The sequence below is a fragment of the Lepeophtheirus salmonis genome, chromosome 6 (genome assembly GCF_016086655.4).
Source record: "Lepeophtheirus salmonis chromosome 6, UVic_Lsal_1.4, whole genome shotgun sequence".
In the NCBI taxonomy this organism is placed as follows: Eukaryota; Metazoa; Arthropoda; class Copepoda; order Siphonostomatoida; family Caligidae; genus Lepeophtheirus; species Lepeophtheirus salmonis.
The window spans coordinates 20,393,941-20,413,827 of record NC_052136.2 but is presented as its reverse complement, the minus strand read 5'-3'; the positions used below and the strand labels follow the sequence as shown (position 1 = coordinate 20,413,827).

The window sequence follows — 19,887 nt, the reverse complement described above, 5'->3', positions numbered from 1 at the left end:
TCACCTTAAACTTAAGAGTCACGATCGAAATCCTGAAGCTATAAGTATCTTTCACTAATGAAAACAATGATTAATCAATTTAAAATAAGACGTGTGCGCTTTTTTATTCTTCTGTATGTAGTCCAGATAGCTAGAGATGTCCATTGATCGTAACCTCTTGAATATGAAAGATATTAGAAGCAAGGGGGGGGGGAACTGGTTGGTAAAATAATCAAATATCTAGCCTTGGAGTAGGAGCAGGATATTTTTTTGTGTGATCTTGAATTTATATCTAAGGGAACATGCTTGAGCTGATTGTCAGTTTATGTAGCATAAGAAGGACTCGAAGTCGATCTGTGGACTGATAATCTACCCAGAGGAGGATTGGTATGTACTCATTATCTACTATGGATTTTGCTTTATTATTAAAGAGAATACCATCATTAATTTCAATTTTCTGTTATGAAAATCAACGTTGCTGTCCATAAAAATGAGATATAAAAAGGATCTACGACGTATTGGAAAATTATAAACATTACCCTTAAACATTTTTATGGAACACTTCTTCAAATATTTAGTATAGTGATGCTTAAGAAAACTTTTGAGAATTAATGAACGGTGGCCGATGAGTAATCACATTATTTCAGTACAAATCCATGGAAAGCGTCAATTTGTTGAAAAAGTAGACAAAAGAAAATATTTAACGACATAACCATAGGAAATTTTATATTCCTACTAACGATCCACATAATTAATGATGATGATACAAACATTATGTAAATGAAAATTATGTTAACTTTGTAAATAAAAAAAAGTATATCAAGCATGTAATTAAAACATGATAATAATGAGTATGGCATTTTCAAAATACTATTACCCACTGCATCCCTGACCATCAAAGGCCCTTTAAAAATCACATAAAGTCATGTACCAAAAAAATTTGTCGGCCCGGTATTTGGGAAGAATCAGCTAAAAACCAATACTTCATTTTCTTCTATGTAAATTGTATATTTAACTACATTAATTTAATTTATTTATTTCAACCAGCGGCCATAAACAAAGCCTGTAAAGGTTGATTTATTTTATAAAATAAAAAAATGATCGTTTTTAATAAAAGTGATGCATTTATAATACAAATATTAAAATATAAAAGTCAAAAACACAAATAAGTTAATAGTTTTAGTGGTGAAAATTAAGATTGGATAATGATCGGATAAATTAATATCATTCGACACTTTATTGTTAACAGTAGAATTGGAGGAGGGGAGCACCAGATCCAAAATATTGCCCGAGAGTGAGTAGCTTCACTGACTTTTTTTTCCAGGAAAAGATCTTGAAAGACTTCTATATACAGCCTACCAGTAGACGAGAAGGGGATCCAAGATGCCCAATCAATATTTGGACTTGCCCATCTCATTTTTACGAGGAAACATTGTATATGAATGAAATCTTTTGTTGTTTGAGTATATAGCTATACCCATCATGCCTATTTGTTTTTGTATTTTAGTTTGAGTGAGTTTCTGATATCTTGTAATATGCAAGTCTGTGTTTAACAATCATTGTTAGAATCTCTCTATCTCAATTGCAGGATTGGCAGTCTTCTTTTTTTTTTTTCATTTCCCCCAGAAATGAGATACTACACAAGAAATCTAATAATTTTAGAGTTCCTGAATCGATGTCACTTGCTCGGGCTAGAGCTTTTAACAAGCCAAAAATCAACAAGTTTTGTAAAAAAGTATGTTTCAAAATGATCATCATAGTGATCAACTTAGCAAAGTTGTCGGACAATTTTTGTTTTATTTTGTGATAGATTGACATTCCATAACCAAAAACGACGTTTTGCACCATTAATCAAAAGATGTTACGAACATTACATTGACTTTATAGTTTGAGATCAGGATAAAAGCTGGTCTCCTCATATGTGTTGCGTGTGTGAATAATGGCTTTCATCATTTGTCTTTTGCCTTATCTATGGTATGGAGAGAGCCAGTAAACCATATCGGGAACTGTTATTTCTTATTAAAAAAGAAGCAAATATTAAAAAAATACCGAACACACTGTAGTATATCCAAATTTGAAATTGGTTTTTAGACCAACTTCTCACAATCAAGAATATCCACTACCTGTTTCTCCAAATTTAATTGAAATAATTTATTATTAATTAGGCACGATAGAGCTAAATGATCTTATTTAATGTTTACTTTTGACAAAACAGTGAGCTAAAATTTTAGCTTCAAGATTTCAATGATGTAATCTTCTGAAAAAATATACTAAAAATAGTTTGTAAAAGGAAACGACAATCTGATTTCCAAAAGTTTTCTCAGTTGAAGGAGTAGTGTTTTTTTTTAATTAAGTCTTAATTCACCTTAATTATGAACGAAATGAGTGGCGTTTATTTATTGACTCTTCCTAGGTAAGCCTCAAAGCTGTATTAATACACAATGGTAATATATATCCCTTTGTTCCTTTGTGTATGCAGTAGGCATGAAAATGTTTTTCATCTCATTCAACGTCAAGAACTTCCAGCAAATATAGGTCTTCTGCTTTTAGTTTTAAAATATTATAATTTGTGAAAATTGGATTTTTTTTGTTGAAGATATAATTTTCTTGAATATAGATCCTTTTTTTTTTTTTTTTTTGTTTAAACTAATGAAAATATTAAATAACAAAACGTTCAAACTAAGAAAAGTAAGATCAACACTGAATTTTTTTAGACTTTGATGCCTTTAACTAATACAGTATTCTGGAACAAAGCATTGAAAACCATATTGATGGATTCCAATGTAAAGACACTTATGAATAAATCTTTGACCAATGAGAGTAGTCTACACAAATCTTCAGTTTTTACTAAATACCTAGAAATTTAGAAGTATATAACTGTAATAAATGTAAATAGGAGTAAATTTTATCAAGTATCAAATATATTTTAAGGGTCAACAACTAAGACAAAATAAAAATATAAACTTAAATTAATGAAGCACATAAATAAGTGCATGTTTGCATTAGACCATTATTTACAATTGATAAATAAGGAAATAATTTTAATTGTTAATGTCATATTAATATGCTTTACAATTGTCGAGGAACATAATCTATTATTTAGTGTCAATAAATAGTGAAATAATCGTTCTTATATACAGTTTTGTCACATCCTAAGCATTTAGTGTAATCTAAAATTTATTTATTGAATATTAATGTGGAGATCCTAAATCCTCACGATAGAGTGATATTTAAATATAGTGACAAGTGATTTAGTAATTTAGAAAATGACTCCGACTCACACACTTTTGAAATTTGTTAAACAAAATTTATATTTTCCAATATAAGTTTAGACTTATTTCAACAGCGTAGCCGACTCGAGACTAATTCTTTTTTCTGCATTACCCGGTTTATATATTAACCTTTTCGTTATGCTTTAAATTTATATATTTTGTCTGGGTTCTGGGTCTCTTACACATCGGTTGTTGGGCAATGCTACATCTGAGTTCGAATAATAAAGTAATTACTATTTAGGAGATGCAAAAATGATCACTAAATATTTTTATGTAAAAGCGAAATCATTCATCTCTGGGTCTGACACCCTTTGATTAGAGAAGCTGAGGTAAAATATATAAATGGACTTGAATCTTTGAGTTTTGGGGATCACATCTCTATTAAAGTGGTCGTTACAAAGATAAATAGTGGGTATTTATAATTAATTAAGTCATCAACGGACGAGTTTTAGGAGACCCATACAAAAACCACTTTTTTCATATCTCTACTTATGTAAATAATATACCAGTCCTTCTTTAAATCTCGTTATATCACACAAACTATACCTAACCCGCTTTATGCTTGTAAAATGAATGAGACATGAGCGTTGATTACTTATATTTGTGTGTAAACGAAGCAACAAAGAGTCTTGTGGCAAAATAATTCATTTCCCTGAATCATCTTCATAGTATAACCAACGTTACATTTTAAAGAAATGTGATTTCTTCCTTATAGATTATACTCTTTTTCCCATCATATCATACCTAATTACCACTGACCAGTGATGAAAATCCGGTGTATTTTTTTTTTTTTTTTTTTTTTTTTTTTTTTTGAATTGGTAGTCTGAAGAATAAATTGTGTTCATAAAAGACAGAGTGTAACACCAAGGATTTGTTTGGGAGTTATAATTGTAAGTCCTTTTTGGACTCAGAGTAGAATTGGGGATCAATACCAGAGAAATTCAGGCTAATGCCCTTGTTTATTTCCTTTTCTCCTTCCTCCCTTGTCGAAGCTGATTGTAGCTGATCTAATGTAAGTTTATGTGCATTATTTTTTCTCTCCGCCTAAATATTCTTCAAATTATCAGGGTTACAATGTTGATTTTCGGTTTCTTTTTTTAAATAAGCCAATTCTTCACTGGATTTTTATCATTACTTAGGACTATATGTACGTATGATTATTTATAACCTTCCTTTACACATACATTAGTTAGAATGAATGAACAACGTAAAATGAATTTAATTTATGATATTCATAGACCTATCCCAAAATTATGAGTGAATTCAAAAGTATATTACCGTGAATTCTTCATTCACAACATTTAAATAATTTATTTTTTAACTTTGAATATTCGATTCACATCCATCGTAGGATTGGATATTGGGTACTGTTCATGCTTTGCGTTTATTTTTAAAATCATCAGCACCTGAACACCATTCATCTTTTATCCCAAGACCAAAGCTAAAACCAAGTTGCGAAAGGACAATCACTTAATCAATTTTTGTCCTTATTTTGTTGCCTTGAGGATGCCATGAACATTACTCTATTATCAGTAACGAACATAAAAAGTTTGAACGTGTTCAAGCTTGATCTTAGTCTGAAATTATTTAGAATAAGTCTAGGCTTTATTTGACTTTTTTGCAAATGAATGAATTGGTAGAAAATGATTAAAATACACTCCCTATTTTCAATTGTAATAATTACATAATCTCCAAAAATATGTATTTGACGAAAGTTCTAAATATACAATAGGTTATGACGCATAAAGAAAAGTATTAATTAAATCAGAGTTATGCATTAATTTTGCTTTGTATGTAGATATTTGCTGAATTTGTGGACCAATCTATTGTCTATTAAGATGAAAATGAAGAAGAACTCAGTAACTACTCTAACAATTACTATTACAAGTATACACATAATATGATAAATTAACACAGAAACAATCTTGAACAAAAATCAAGAAAAGGAAAAACCTCCAAATCATTTTGTTACATCATATATGCAGGACTCGGCAGCTATAACGTGTCTAGTAAAAAACCAGTTGGGCTAGTGCAGGGTGGTCTTTATTTAGCCTTTCGGCTACGTAATGCCCTACTTTAAATACCATATATAGACATGTAATTTCGGGTTCAAATCATTAGTATTACCTTGTGTTAATTCAGATTACTATTCTGATGAAGATGAGGCAAAGAAAGCAGCTTATTTACTTTGAAATGAAGAACCAAGAGCTTATGCTATAATCAAGAAAGATTTACTTTCTGGTGCAAGATGATTTCATTCCTATTCATTTCAGTCCCAGAAAATTCATTCCTGGACATTTCCTTCCAACTTAGATGAGAGATATTTAGTTACATCATCCTGTTTATGGGGAGAGTAAGGAAAAGGGAGTGAGGGGCCCGAGCAACTTGATTTTGGTGTACTTAGATTTGAATTGTAAAAAGGGGAAAGGAATGATGATTGTGGATTGATGAGAAGGAGTAGGATCAAGTAGTAATAGACGATGGAGAAGAAGAAGAAGACTAATGAAATGGATTTACCTCCATTCTAGGTTTTTCAAGGTTTAAATAATATCCACAGATTGGGACTACTCACTATTAAGGATTTCGTCATTTCTAATCCATAAACACCAAAAATCTTATATATTATACATCATCACTCATCTTACATGAGTAATCTCCAGTTCCCACTAGCCAGGCCTCCGTCTACAACCATACACAAAAAATACTAACCTTTTTAGAAAAATAAACTGTATAACGTCACTAAATATCCCTCTTCAAAGTTGGAACGAAATGTCCGGGGTTGAAATTTACAGGGAATGAAATTACCGCTCACGTTACTTTCTATGGAGCATGAATAGTAATTGTTAAATTACAAGTTCTACTTTTTCTAAAGTATAAATTGTGTTTCACAGAAAATATATTATTTTCTTTTTGTACTCCCAAAACATATCTTATTTAAATACAAGAGTAATAGTCCTGTACCAGTGTAAAAATGATATAACATTTGTGGTTTTCTGGGCTAGTATATTTTTCACAGAGCTAGTACAAAAAAATTTGAAGGGCCTTGTTGGCTAAAAGTTAATTTTAAATACCTTCCAGCCTTGCACATATATAAGCAACCCATTATTTCGTTGACCTAGGTTTGCACTGAAGATTTTTTATTCAATTCTTTTGGATAAGTTGATATATTAATGAATGTTAGCTGTAGTTTAAAAACTTTGTTTGATTTATGAGACCTAATTCGGCCCCGTTATGGTCTTATATCTATTTCTAATCCTTAGATTGTGAATATACATTTTTCTTACATTCAGTACCGTTTTTCGTTCCTCCAAAGGATTATTAAGAAATTTCTTGGTGTTGAAAAATACAAATGTAATACAAATTCAATTTTGAGAACAGTCCTTTTAACTTGCTTTTTTGTTGTTTTTCATGTTTCTGGAATTTTGAAAATTGTCTACTCATCAAAAGATATAAAGAGCTGGGCAATTTGTAAGATAACTTTCATATTATCCAACCATCCAGAAAGAAAATAAAAGTTTTCGAACATTTGAAATAGGAAATTGTTGTACTTATCAAACACTTGATATCAAAAAGTTACAATATGAGTGCCTTTTTATGATTTATTTAAACCTCTTTGTATGAAGAATACTCACAAACTCTGCTAAAAGGCAAAATTCACTTAGTTTTTCAAATATTGCTTAGAAGAACCTAGCTTTGCTGTCATGGCAGGAATTACCCCAAAGTCGATCTTCAATTCTACTGAGACCATCAAGGACTTAAACCTTTAACTCCGCAACAAATCATTAGTATTACACTTCATCTTTCACACTACATATATATTTGTAATTATAATTTTATCTCTTCAATGGTAAAATAATAATCAAAACAGCTTTGGAAAATTAGAAAAAGTCTTTAGGTTACAACTAGAAAAAGACTCACGCTCGTGTAAGATCATATTTTTTTTTACAAATCTATGCGTAGCACAGTGCTTGATTTAACAGAACATAAGGCCAAAACCTTAAATATTATGAGCTATGAAATATTATAAAGTTTCATTGAAAACCATTGTCTCGGCATCACACAAATATCTGGTCTCTATTTTTTTTTATAGAAACTTGTAAATAGCTGTACATGCACCAACGAAGTTTTTTCCATCGTAGGACCATATAGTTTGTGGAATCCCTCGTCAACAAGTAAATCGCCTGAATGCCATAAGAAGTGATTAGTTGAAAGACTGTTGCCCAACTCCAAATGAACAGCCTGGACAACTCTATCTCCAAAAATGCAGATATATGCTTTACATAAGTTTTTATTCTTCTTGTTGGCTCGTATCATTATGGGACATAAAGGAGAGCCAATCTTAGCTTGATCATTTGGAGTTTCTCTTATTCTCTGAGCCCTCGGTTTCACCAATATTCTCTGCATGCTATACATTCAAGAAATGGATATCGTCCCAACTGTTGTGCATTAATAATCCAATATTTTCTTCTTATCATTGACAAGCCACACTGCGGCCCAGCATGTAATAATTGAATATGCTCAGAAGCAATAATCCTAGACGCAAGCAATGATTCTTTTACTATAACTATAGGATGTTTTCCTTCATTAGATAAAAACACAACATTCTCCAATCTTCCGCCAACCTTGATGATTAAGTCGTCCATATCCCAATGAAGTCTTCAAGGAGCAAGCTTGCATTTAATATCCATCTCTTCATCTGATTGGAGTTTCTTAATAATATCTCTCATACAACTTATCAAACATCTAGAAGATAGTTATATTTCCTACTAATACAATGCTTCATTAAAAATGTCCTTTTTTTCCTTTTAATTAAAAGAATAAAATGTCTAATCCAACAGTATATCCCCATTTTATTCCAATTAGAAACACTACTAATTAGTTTATCGAGACCATACGGTTCATTCTTTAAAATAATATTTAGCACCTACTTCTTTTCCACTTTCTAATTCAATCTTGTCATCCTGGTTTACCACTCCCTGAAAATCTCCCATTTATGTGAAGGGAGAGATAACCACGTGGGTCACTTCATCCAAATCTTGGATCTGACAAATTCTTTGGGAAGTACACCTCGACTAGCAATATGAACTGGATTTTCATGTCCATAAACATGTTTCCAATAGTTTAGACTAATGCTCCCCCCAATATTTTGAACCCTATAGGCAATGTAGGTCTTCCATCGATTTGGTTCAAATTGAACACAATACAAAAATATAATCGATTACGTCCAAGTGCATACAGATTTTACTTGTAAGTGAGTGATAGACCCAAAAACAAAGTTTTAAGCCAAGACAGAAGCTTCTAGTTCCATTTGTGGAATAGAAATAATCTTTAAAGGTTTCTTCCATGTTCTACTAGTTTCGGAATTTATGAATACAGAACCATCTTCTACAACAATACGTAAATAAATCCCAGCAGCCGATCCCTTCTGAAAGGCATCATAAAGTACACACAATTTAACTGAAGAATCATCCCCCAGAATCATCAACAACACATAGGAAATGATATTTCAATTAGTATATGTACTGATTTATCTATGCATTTCATTTTTTTACAAGTTTCTCAGGCAACAGTTAATCCCAATCCACTTTTGTTACCCAAACCCTTGGCAGAAGAATCTTTGTTATAAATAGCACAGGTGAGTAACGACCTTGGGGAGTCAAAATATTTAGATGACTCTGCCAAGATATTTCGTTTAGTTGACACAGTATTTTCTTCATTAATTTTGACATACATTTGAACCTTATCATTCTTGGGATCCCAAACATATCCGAGAGTTCGTATCTCCTTCATACCTAAAGATTTATTTATATATTCTATTAAAAAAATTACCTAAATCAGACAACGTCTTTGTACAATTAGTCTGCCATTTCCTTAATGGAAAACCGCCAAGTTCAATTTAATTAAGTCATCAACAAGTTCCTCACCCTCCCTTTCATTATTTGTTCCTGTAAGGAGGTCGTCCACATACATGTCCTTGATAGTGACTGTAGAGGCACGAGGAAATTGTTCAGATAAATGTTTGGCATTCCACTGAAATGCTGTAATAGAAGATTATGTAGTACTAGATGTTCAAAGACTTGGCATGTATGTCTGTATTATTTGAGATCACCATTTCCTCCTTTTCCAAAAAAAAATCAAAAAAAAATCGCAAAAGATTCCTTTGATCCGCAGGAACACGAACTTGATTGTACACAGCAACGAGAGCGCAATCTTATAAAAACTCCAACGGTATAAAATATCTATAAGATTGTATTGGAAGTTAAGGGTCTACTATCAAGGAAGAATTCTTTGTCTCTGACCAATCAAATATAATTCGCAACCTCGTAGACGCTAAGCTTTCTTTCAATACTCCATGCTTAGGCATGTAATTAACTTTGGACGTATCTGCCAATTTCAGTTCTTCAATACGCACTAATTCTACATATCCATCCTGAAACGCATTCTCTATTACTTGTTCATAATCATCTTTATAACAAGGGTTCTTCCTTAATTTAAATTCCAAAGAATTAAACCATTTTAAGACAACATTTCTTATATTTACAATGGGTAGTACACTCTTCTTTAATGGAAGATGAGCCTCTATAGCACTATTTTCAAGTCTTCTAACACTAGATTCAAATATCCTTTGAGTACACTGTTTTTCAATCAATAATGGAATTTTTGAAGTAAGACCTATTTCTTCTAACTTCCAGAATTTTGAAGTATCACCAAATACTGAGACATGGGAAACAAATTTACTGTTTGTTTTTCTATAGCATTTTAGTTTTTAGATTTTACTTTTTTATGATTCTGCGTTTTTAACTAAAATATAAGTATTTATTCTAAGTACTCTGTTTGCATTTGAGTGTTATAGAAAACTAAGTAAACTATAAAGGCACATAATGAAGTAAAATTATACAATATCAATATGACGTACTTTTATATTATCAACCGGTTAATATTCAACATATCCATTGCTACTACCTTGTAATCATATTTTTTTAATTTTGTAGACTAATTTGTTTGTTTTATGTAATAATATGTAATCACCGCTTTTTTTTCTCTAACCCCCCGATTGCCACTTGCTAAATATGCTAATGTTATAATATAATCCATAATCTGGTATTTATTTAATTTTTGGATATTGCCGGCCCAGCCATAAAAGCACCACCCCCAGCGGGCGGTATTGCCCACTTTGGGAAACGCAAGACCTTTGCACTTTAAGGCTTGTTTTAAATTACATATATCATCACGAAATTGACAAAGCTTGGGTTGGCTGGAGATCAAACAAAAAAAGTTGTCCGTAATAGTCAAGTTCATTGTGAATCTAGCACACCTGAAACGAGTTAGCTTCATTTTTGGTAACATCGAGATAAGTTATTTTGTGAAATTGAGGTAATTTGTTTGGTATGAAGTTCATACACTATTCGAGCAAGTCTATGGACCAAAAATTTCTCTATTAGTTGGGCTCAGAGCATGTTCTACTATACTTACTATCAAGCTCTAAGCAAGAAGATCGACAATTCGGGATATCAAAAATAAAAGACATAAGAAACGGAAGTGATTTAGGCGATATCAGTGTAGGGTCATACTGTTCACCTCAATTCGGATTTTACTTCAATCATTATATCCATGATTGGAACAACGCCACTGAGTCTTTAATCACGGTAGTCATTCATAAAAGTAAACTGATTATTTTTATTAAAAAAAAGGAATTAAATATTAATAATAAGTGAAAAATAGGAAACTTATAGAATATAAAAATAAAACTATGGTTGAAAAAACAAAAAACAAAAAAAAACAAATCAACCCTAGAAATTAAGGAACAAAAAATAATAGGTCGTACTTCTAAAAGTCCAAAATTATAAATTGGTAAAATAAGGTGTCTTATTTGGCATGAAAAAATAACATACATGTAATCAAAAAATGAGATTTTATTGATAAAAATGAGGAGAAACATCAAAATAAATGCGCGTAATAAGCCTACCAAAAGAAATTTTTTATTTATTGACAACATGTTTGGAACTAAAAACACACAACATGAGGCAAGTTAGAGATTGATTGTCAATATCTTGTTGCAAAATATATGTTTAATCTATAATACTTAATAAAATAAAAATCCTGTAACTTGATTCAAATCGATAATTTTAAAGAAACAACGTCAAAGTTTCATTTTTTTAAATTTTTTTTTTGAGAAATTACTGATTTTCAAATTAGAGCACGTCCATGAAGGACCCTTTTTTTAAAAAATGTTTCATGTTTTTTTGTTTTTAGAGGAATAAAATGCAAAATAAAAAATATACCAAATTCCCAACTTGCGTCATTTCCTTATAGTATAATATATATCCATCAAATTGTCAAATTCTTCTAAAATACATTTATGACAATCTTTTAAACTTAAATAATCGTCGTTTTCGACATCTATTTCATTGTATAAATCTCCAATGGACACTTCAAAATACTGTTTGAATCCTTGTAGAGTTTTTAGAGAAATTTGAGGCCTATTTTTTGAGAGTATTTTACAAATTTAAGATTAAAGAAATATCCCAAGGATATCTGGCTCGAAGGACCATATGTAAGAACACAATGCTGTCTTCCCAATTTTTGGATCTGCCAACCTCTTTTAATAGTTGAAACACACGTGTATGCACGATAAGATATTAGTATTAACAATACTAATAAAAAGAGAAAAAATAATAACTACAATTACAAAAAAGGTACCATAATTACAAACAAAACAAGGAACACCGAACAATCAATAAATTAAACAAACACAACCCCCTTGCAGGGTCCAATACACTATCTCTAACAGTAACTATTTTAGAGTAATTTTTCGTAAATTTTATATTTATATAAAAAATTTTTTTTGGGTTTTTTGAAAATGGTACTAACTTTTTGATTTAAATACATAAAATGATTCATATACATGATGTTTTAGTATAGAAGAATAAGTGTACACAATAAATCTGCCTGATGTTAGGTAGATACATCTTTAATGAAGAGTATAAAATAAATAAAAACCTGCGTATAATTGCGCACTTCTACAAAAAGGAGAATTTCAATTGAGAGTGTACTGCCAAATTGAACATGTTCTCATCCTCCAGACAATTAACGAACACGTGCGTGTACGTATATTTATGTCACATTGCAAGTTATGTCAGACCAGTGATCCATTCTTGTCATTACTTAATAGACCTTCTTTATATTATAGACTTAATGACTCAAAAAAATCATCAAGAATAAAGACCCTGACGGGTTGGATTCATCATCTTCTGATAAGCAGTGATCCCTTAATGAAAGGAAATAAACAAGAGTTGTCGGCAGATGTTAAATCATAATTATATATTGATACAGTAAATGATGCATCCGATGAGTATTAGATTAAATATTTTATACACTTTTTTATTAAATAGACTAAATTTATGCTTTCATTTATTTGCCCTGTATCAACGAATAAATTACATTTCAATATTTTCATAAATATGAATCATATTCATATTTATGATTCAAAAATTATATGATATTAGTCAAAGCTAATATGTTTGTGATAAATATATAATAATAACTTGAATTGTGAAAACTATAATATAAAATCAATAAATGTAGTTTTAGCCAATTTTTGGGGGAAGGTTCGATTCATGGGTGCTCCTAAAAATATGTATATGGGTTTCAAAACTATTCCTAGATCAGATGGAGTTATTGTAATACTATAATGTTTACTCATACTTAATCAGTACAACTCCATCTGACCCATTTAAGGAACATTAATTATTGGGACAATAAGCATACAAACTTTGTTAAATGGTTGGTAATTCTCGAGTTGGTGCCAAAATTTTGCCCTCAAAAATTAACTAATGACAAGTAATACTATTTCGCTGAAATTGCATAAGAAAATTTGATCCTTAAGAATACTTTATCGATCATAATTGGAAATCGGAGGGAAGCTGTCATTTCCTTATATCTAGAAGGAAATAAGTCTTCTTAATTTTTTTGTATCTTAACTGGACTGGGGAATTGATAAAATCCTAAAACTTTATGGTGACTGCAAGGGCTCAACCGAAGCTTCGAAAAAAAATAATTAGCCTTCTGAGGATCCCTGAAGTCGTTAAATCCGAAAGATTCTCATGAACCTGAAAAAAGAAGCTGGACGTGTCAAACCTTAATTTGTCATGGTTTGGGTGTCAATTTCATCGAAAACGAAGATACTTCCACTAATTTTTCTAAAATAAGGAGTAAAATCAATTCCCAAACCCACATAGACACCATCCTAAAGCCGATAGTGAAGCGTTGGTTCGTGGAAAATACAACAAGCCATAAAAAGTAGGTTCAATTACAGGATTATGAACCCAGTCATGCCTTTAAAAAAGCATACAAAAGTGGTTGGGATCGAATATACGATTTAGCCTAAGGAAATTTAGTCACCTTGTGCACCAGACTTAAATCCTATAATCTTGTTATACATAAGGATATATAGTGAAAAAGGTTAATCAATCCAGCTATCATGATATAAGTTCTTTAAAACTTTTTATGATATGGGAATGGAACAAAAAATATACTGAAAAAGTTAAATATATTCATTGTATATATATATATAATGAATGAAAAACAATAAATCGACTTTTTTTACTAGATTATAAATTATTTTGTTAGTTTAAATAATCAAAATGCAAAAAAATCAATCCAGATCAATAAATATCAATGTTTTTGGTATTTTTAAATTTCCCTTAAGGATATTCAATTCGATATAATTAAACTATGTAGATATTATTGAAATCATGAATTTAATTAAAGGATTTCATGTTACATGATCATAAATAAGTCCATAGGGTGCAAAGTTAATTTTAAAATATTATTAAAAATAATTTGATGCTACTTTCTCAACAATATTTTATTATCATCAAACAAACAAATATCAACAAGGCAAATTTATAAATAATAATGTCAATAAAGCAATGGTTTTGTCTAACATTTCCCTAATAGACTTTTCTAAAATGTATGATATTAACTATTTTATTTAATTATGGGAAGAAAGGACAATTAACTTTGGTCTTAATCTACGTAGAGAGTATGTATTCGTCGTTGTCCGAAGGAGAAATCCCCGGAAGGGACATAACCCCCCTAATGATGCTGTATGTAATTAATTGTCCAATTCTTGAAATTTTGTCACAAAGACTATAAATGTGTGCACCCATTCATTGTCTTGGTTGAACATACCATTTTTCTTCGAATCGTCATTGAATCTGTCCAATCAGTAGGTATAATATTTGCCATTGATTGTTCTTCAGTTTTGACGGTTACCAATGTGGATTAGGGGATAGTGAGGATAAGTTTCACAACTTAAAAGATAATTCAACGCCCCGGCAACATAACATAGGTAGTTACCTAAGACAAATAATTCCAAAGTATTTTTGATGTAGTGCAATAATTAATAGCCATTCATTGATGTTTTTGAAACTAATCAAAAGTAGGATAATTGATACACCACGAGAAGACATGATTCAGGATAGAAGGAGCCATGGTACAGGGCAGGATTATACATGTTACAACAGAAGAAAACATATAAAAAGTGCCATTTGTTATATTCAAGCATTTATTTTAATGTTTATTACAGTTTCTCAGCATAAACTAAATACTTATAATATATATACTACTATATTACTATATATATATAAGATAAACAAATAAAAAATTTACAGAAATAGAGCATAGTTAATTATAAAATTAAAAAAAAAATATTTTGTTACTATTTATTGTGATTCATAATTAAAGTATAACATGAAATTAAACATAATATATTTATATAGTACGATTATATATACTAAAAATGGGGTGTAACAAGTCGCTCTGTAATGTTTGAATCAAAGTAAATGATGTGAACTGAATATTGAAACAAATAATACCTATATTACAAACATTTATTAAAATACAGATTTGCCTTTCAATAAACAAAAGCCATCGATAGCTGCATGATGATAAAATAATAATTAACAAATTATCCTATTTAAAGTCCTAAAATACTATCTTAATATCTATAAAGTGCCACCAAAAGTTATCGTCTCTTGTAGTGCGTAGTTTTTATAGTATGTATATACTGCGTCTTTGTAATTATTGTGTCGAATTTTCCGTCGTTTGCTGTTGATAAGAAATCATTTTTCAAATGTTGGAGGACAAATCCCTCTTCAATGATGATTTGTACGTCACTGTAGATTTCCATCAATCTGCTGCATTCCCACAGGATGTGGTTGGTTGTTTCTCTTGTTAAACCGCAGAAAACGCAATCTGCTCTCCCATCTTTGTAGTATTCTCCGGCTATTTCAAGAGTACCCTAAAGTACTCTGTACTTGAACCATTTCTCAGGAGCGGTTAGATACTTATTTTTAATGGCTTTGATGCTTTGCTGTGGAGTTCTGGTTTCCATACCTAATGGATGATCTATTTCTTGCTAAGGTTCAACCATTCGAAGGATATAGTCTCCAAAAACCTTTATCTACAGCGGTTGATAAAGTAACATACGCCTTGGCAAAATCCAGAGCCATTAACGATAGCCCTTGGTTACTTTCTATACACGTTTGTAGAGTGAAAGGAATCAGTCCATTAGCTTATGTTTTAAGAAACCATACTGAGACTCATTCAATGTTTTATCTAAGAAGTTGTTTATGCGATTTAAAATAATGTATGTGAAAATCTTGTAATGACAGTTTTACATAGTAAGAGGTCGGAATTTTTTTATAAATTTTGCATCTTTATTTTTTTTAGGAATCAGTATGATATTTCCATCAGACGCATATTCAGGAAAATATCCAACACTCATTATGTTTTCGTAAAATAAGAGTAATATAAAGTATATATTTTGTGTAAAATTAAAAACCATAACCAGATGGTTCAGGAGTTTTATTAGATTTAGCGTTTTCTTTTACGGCAGTTATAATTTCGTGCATCGTTGAATGTTTCTCGATTAAATTATTATCATCCGGATGAATTGTGAATCTACCGACCGCAGATTCGCATTACATCTCAGTTCTTCGCAGAAGTATGCAAATTGATGGGTGCATCTAAAACATTTCTTAAGTGCTGTACAATCGAAGCATTGTACAGCTCGGAGAAGAATGTTTTTATTTATGTGGATCTTAAGATATTTCTCCACTTGCTAGCAGGATTGAAAAATCCTTGCTTTTGTTTTTTTTTTTTTCTCCATCATACCACATTGTAGCTCTAATTTAGATAAGTCTTCGATATTCTTCATTTTTAATCTGGTTCTAAATGCTAGATCAGAATCTGGAAAGACTTGATCCAGTTTTAATTTCTTTTCACGATTCGAAATGTCATCTTTATTTATATTTCCAATAATATCAATTTTCTTATTCCAATTGGCGGCTTCTTGGGCTCCAGCTTGTCTGCATATAGGTTTTATCTTTGATAACATCTTTTATACTTCATAGAAGACCTGTTTCAACATTGCATCCCGTCGTTTTAATTATTTCCACGATCTCATCATTGACTATGGGTAGAGCTAACAGTGATGAATTGAGTTTTCAAGCTTTTTTTATGTCTATGATTTCGCAAATGTATCAAATTAATTTTAATTTCATTACTGACCCTAATGGTCGGATATTTTGCTATCGATTACTTTATATGACGTAACTGATTGCTTTTGAATACCACTGAATGGAAAGAGGTACATTCTTGAGGACGTGGGTGTGTAGGATTTTTCAGAAGAAAAGAAAGCATAGCTACACATAATCTTTAAAAATGAACCAGTTGTCTAGGGTTATTTATTCGACAACATTATTCTTTATAATTTTTTTAGTTTTCGCAAGTACGAAAAAAATATTGGTAGGTCTGTGTTTCTTTTACAATTCCTATAAATGCTAATGACTATTTTTTTTCCAAAATTAGTGCAAAAAAGTTTTTTGCAATTTACTTTGCAAATTTTGATTTGGGAATTTTTTGAAGTAAATAGAAATTGGACTTCTCATCTACACAAATTTTTAGATGCATATATGTTGGTATGTTATTTGAAGTTTATAACACATTATTTCTTTTTTATATTCATAATAATAATACTAAGGTTACAACAGACAAAAGTAAGAGTGTTTTTTTTTTTTGGGGGGGGGACGCCGGATAATCCTTAGCTAGTATATAACTATATTTGAACATATTTATGTCCTTGAGGGGAAGTTGATTAAAAAAACTAGCAATGTGTTTATACAAAAACATTGATTATCTTTGTATGTACCTATATGAAATATTCGCTTGTCAATCACATATACCTATTATATGTATCGATATGCTAGTGTTGTTCAAATGTATGTATATTCATAAATTGATCAGTACATTGAATTAGATAGTGATGATTTGGAGGAATAAAGAACGCTTCATTATATTCTTTTTTACAAAAACAATTCTAGCTAGTTCATGAAAGATATAATAAATACTCATTGTTCCTATTTTTAGATACATTATTGACGAGACAAACTGAACTTATACGTCAATAAAGTTATAAAAATTGAAGTGATAGAGTGAATCTATCTTAATACAACAACATTCACCTTAAATTACAAATTTGTGTTGTCATTAATAGACAATAAATAGTCTTTTCTAATAGTTTTTACTATTTCTCCTCGATTTCTATGCAGTTTCGAAGTTCATATTTGTTCCTCAGTACAAATAAGTAATTATATAACGTATGCGTCATAATGGCTTGTGAGTGAATTCAAAAGCCTCATGCTCCATAACGATTGATTAGAATGTTATGAATTTTCAACAATGTTTCTTAATGGTACGTATTTTGTATAAATCAATAAGAAGTGCCCTTTTTTTTACATTAGTATACGCGCAGATTGGTGCTGGAGATAGATTTATTGACAGATCCAAGATTGTTGGGGTTCATATGAACACTGTTGCCAACATCTAAAAAAAATTGAAGCTACTTTGACCTTTAAAACAGGCAGGAGTAGTGAAAGAGTCCCAGGCTGAGATCATTGAGATAAACTATATTATTTATATATAATCCTGCAACTAACATAAGGAATCTTGCAAGAGACAATAGAATCTCTAAGAATACTATGATGGACCCCTAATTCAGGAGGGTTTGGTTTAAAAAAAGGTTTTGACTACGTTACAGTAACAGAAAAGAGTTGAATGATGCCGTCAGTTTTTAAAATTTCTCCAAAAATCATCCAACACCAAAGATCATCTTATTTATTGATGGAAAGATGTTTGTCGTTGATAAGGTACCTTTACATCTCGGTTGTGGCAAAGTCTAAACAACCTGCCAGAGTCATGGTGTTAGGTTATATTGGCTCCGATGGAAAAGTTTTCCCTCCTATATTTCTTGAAGACACAGATGCATTCACATATATTTTACGTAACATTGTTTGGATGCAACATATTTCTCTTTCACATACCAGCAAAAAAGTTCAACTCTAATTGACGAAGAAACTGAAGTCAAGTGTATTTTGGTAGAATGAGTTTTGGGCACCATCAAGCCCAAACCTGAATCCACTTGACTTCACTATTGTACCACATGTGCCTGTTGACCTTATCATAATCCTGAAGTGTATTACTTATAAATACATATTAATCATATAATTTTAATAAATCAAAATAAAAGTATATCATCAATTAATAGTTTGTAATTGGAATGAACAATGTTGTAATTAAATAATGGAATTTAAGACGAAGAACAATTTGCTTATAGAGGTTGCAACTTGTACAAAACATTCATACAATTTCAAAACCGGCTGCTATCATAGTATGTCCGTAAAAAGGGATGTGTATAAAGAAAAAACTAAGCATAGCGTTAAGAAAAGAAAAAACGGGTGAGGCTTGGGATCTTTCTTCCTACATTTGTTCATTATTTAATAAGTCGTGGTGTGTTAAAATCTTCCTCTAAAAGAGGAAGATTTGCCTATCTTTGGTGTAAATTTATTTAAAAATGCGTAATAAAGTAAATATATATGAATTGAAATATACCTATTTAGAGATAGCATATTCGAAAAGTATATTCTTATGATCTTTACTGTGATCAACTTGTGTATCTTATGTTTAAATATATACATATGATTGATTATTCTTCCTCTGTATAGAGAGCGCCAGACCTAATTATAATTCAAATTTAGAAAATTGTTGTTTTTATGACAGTATTCATTTTCTGCCTCCAAATCAATCAAACAGGCATATGATGTTAAAAACAGTCTTAATTAAATGTATCTCTTCCACTTTCTCATCACGTTCTCAGAAAAACCCGTCTCTAAGAATGGGGTACAGTGATCTCAAAAAGAAAAATCATTTCTGAATTATTATTCATGTTGATTTGAACACCTACTAAGATCTACTATGGATACAGAAGGTGTTTTCCCTAGAATTTGCCAAGTAATGTATGATGGAAAAGAAGGGCAATAATGAGTCCATGAGTCAGCTTATAGAGAACGTTTTAAGAAAATTTTCTATTAAATAATAATTAATTAATTTTATTATTTGTTTAATTATATGTTACCATCTAGGATATCCAAGCTCATATTCATGTAAATTTAGGATTTCACTCTACCCAAAACTACATTAAGTAATGAATACATAGTTTAATTTCAACTAAACGGAAATAAATAAAGATTTTCTTTTAAAAAAATATTATTACATATAGTCATGTTTGTAAATG

The 19,887-nt window shown here is 30.6% G+C and overlaps 1 long non-coding RNA gene across 3 annotated transcripts in view; it reads left to right on the top strand.

The window, feature by feature from the left end:
* LOC121120177 (uncharacterized) overlaps positions 1-19,887 on the top strand; it is a 60,031-nt gene that overhangs the window by 5,449 nt on the left and 34,695 nt on the right. The window contains exon 6 of one of the 3 annotated variants that reach the window (XR_011780513.1): positions 6,699-12,079. The exons of the other annotated variants lie outside the window; for them this stretch is intronic. This is a non-coding gene — a long non-coding RNA (uncharacterized lncRNA). Of the gene's footprint in view, positions 1-6,698; positions 12,080-19,887 lie in introns of those variants that run through there. 3 annotated transcript variants of the gene reach the window in all.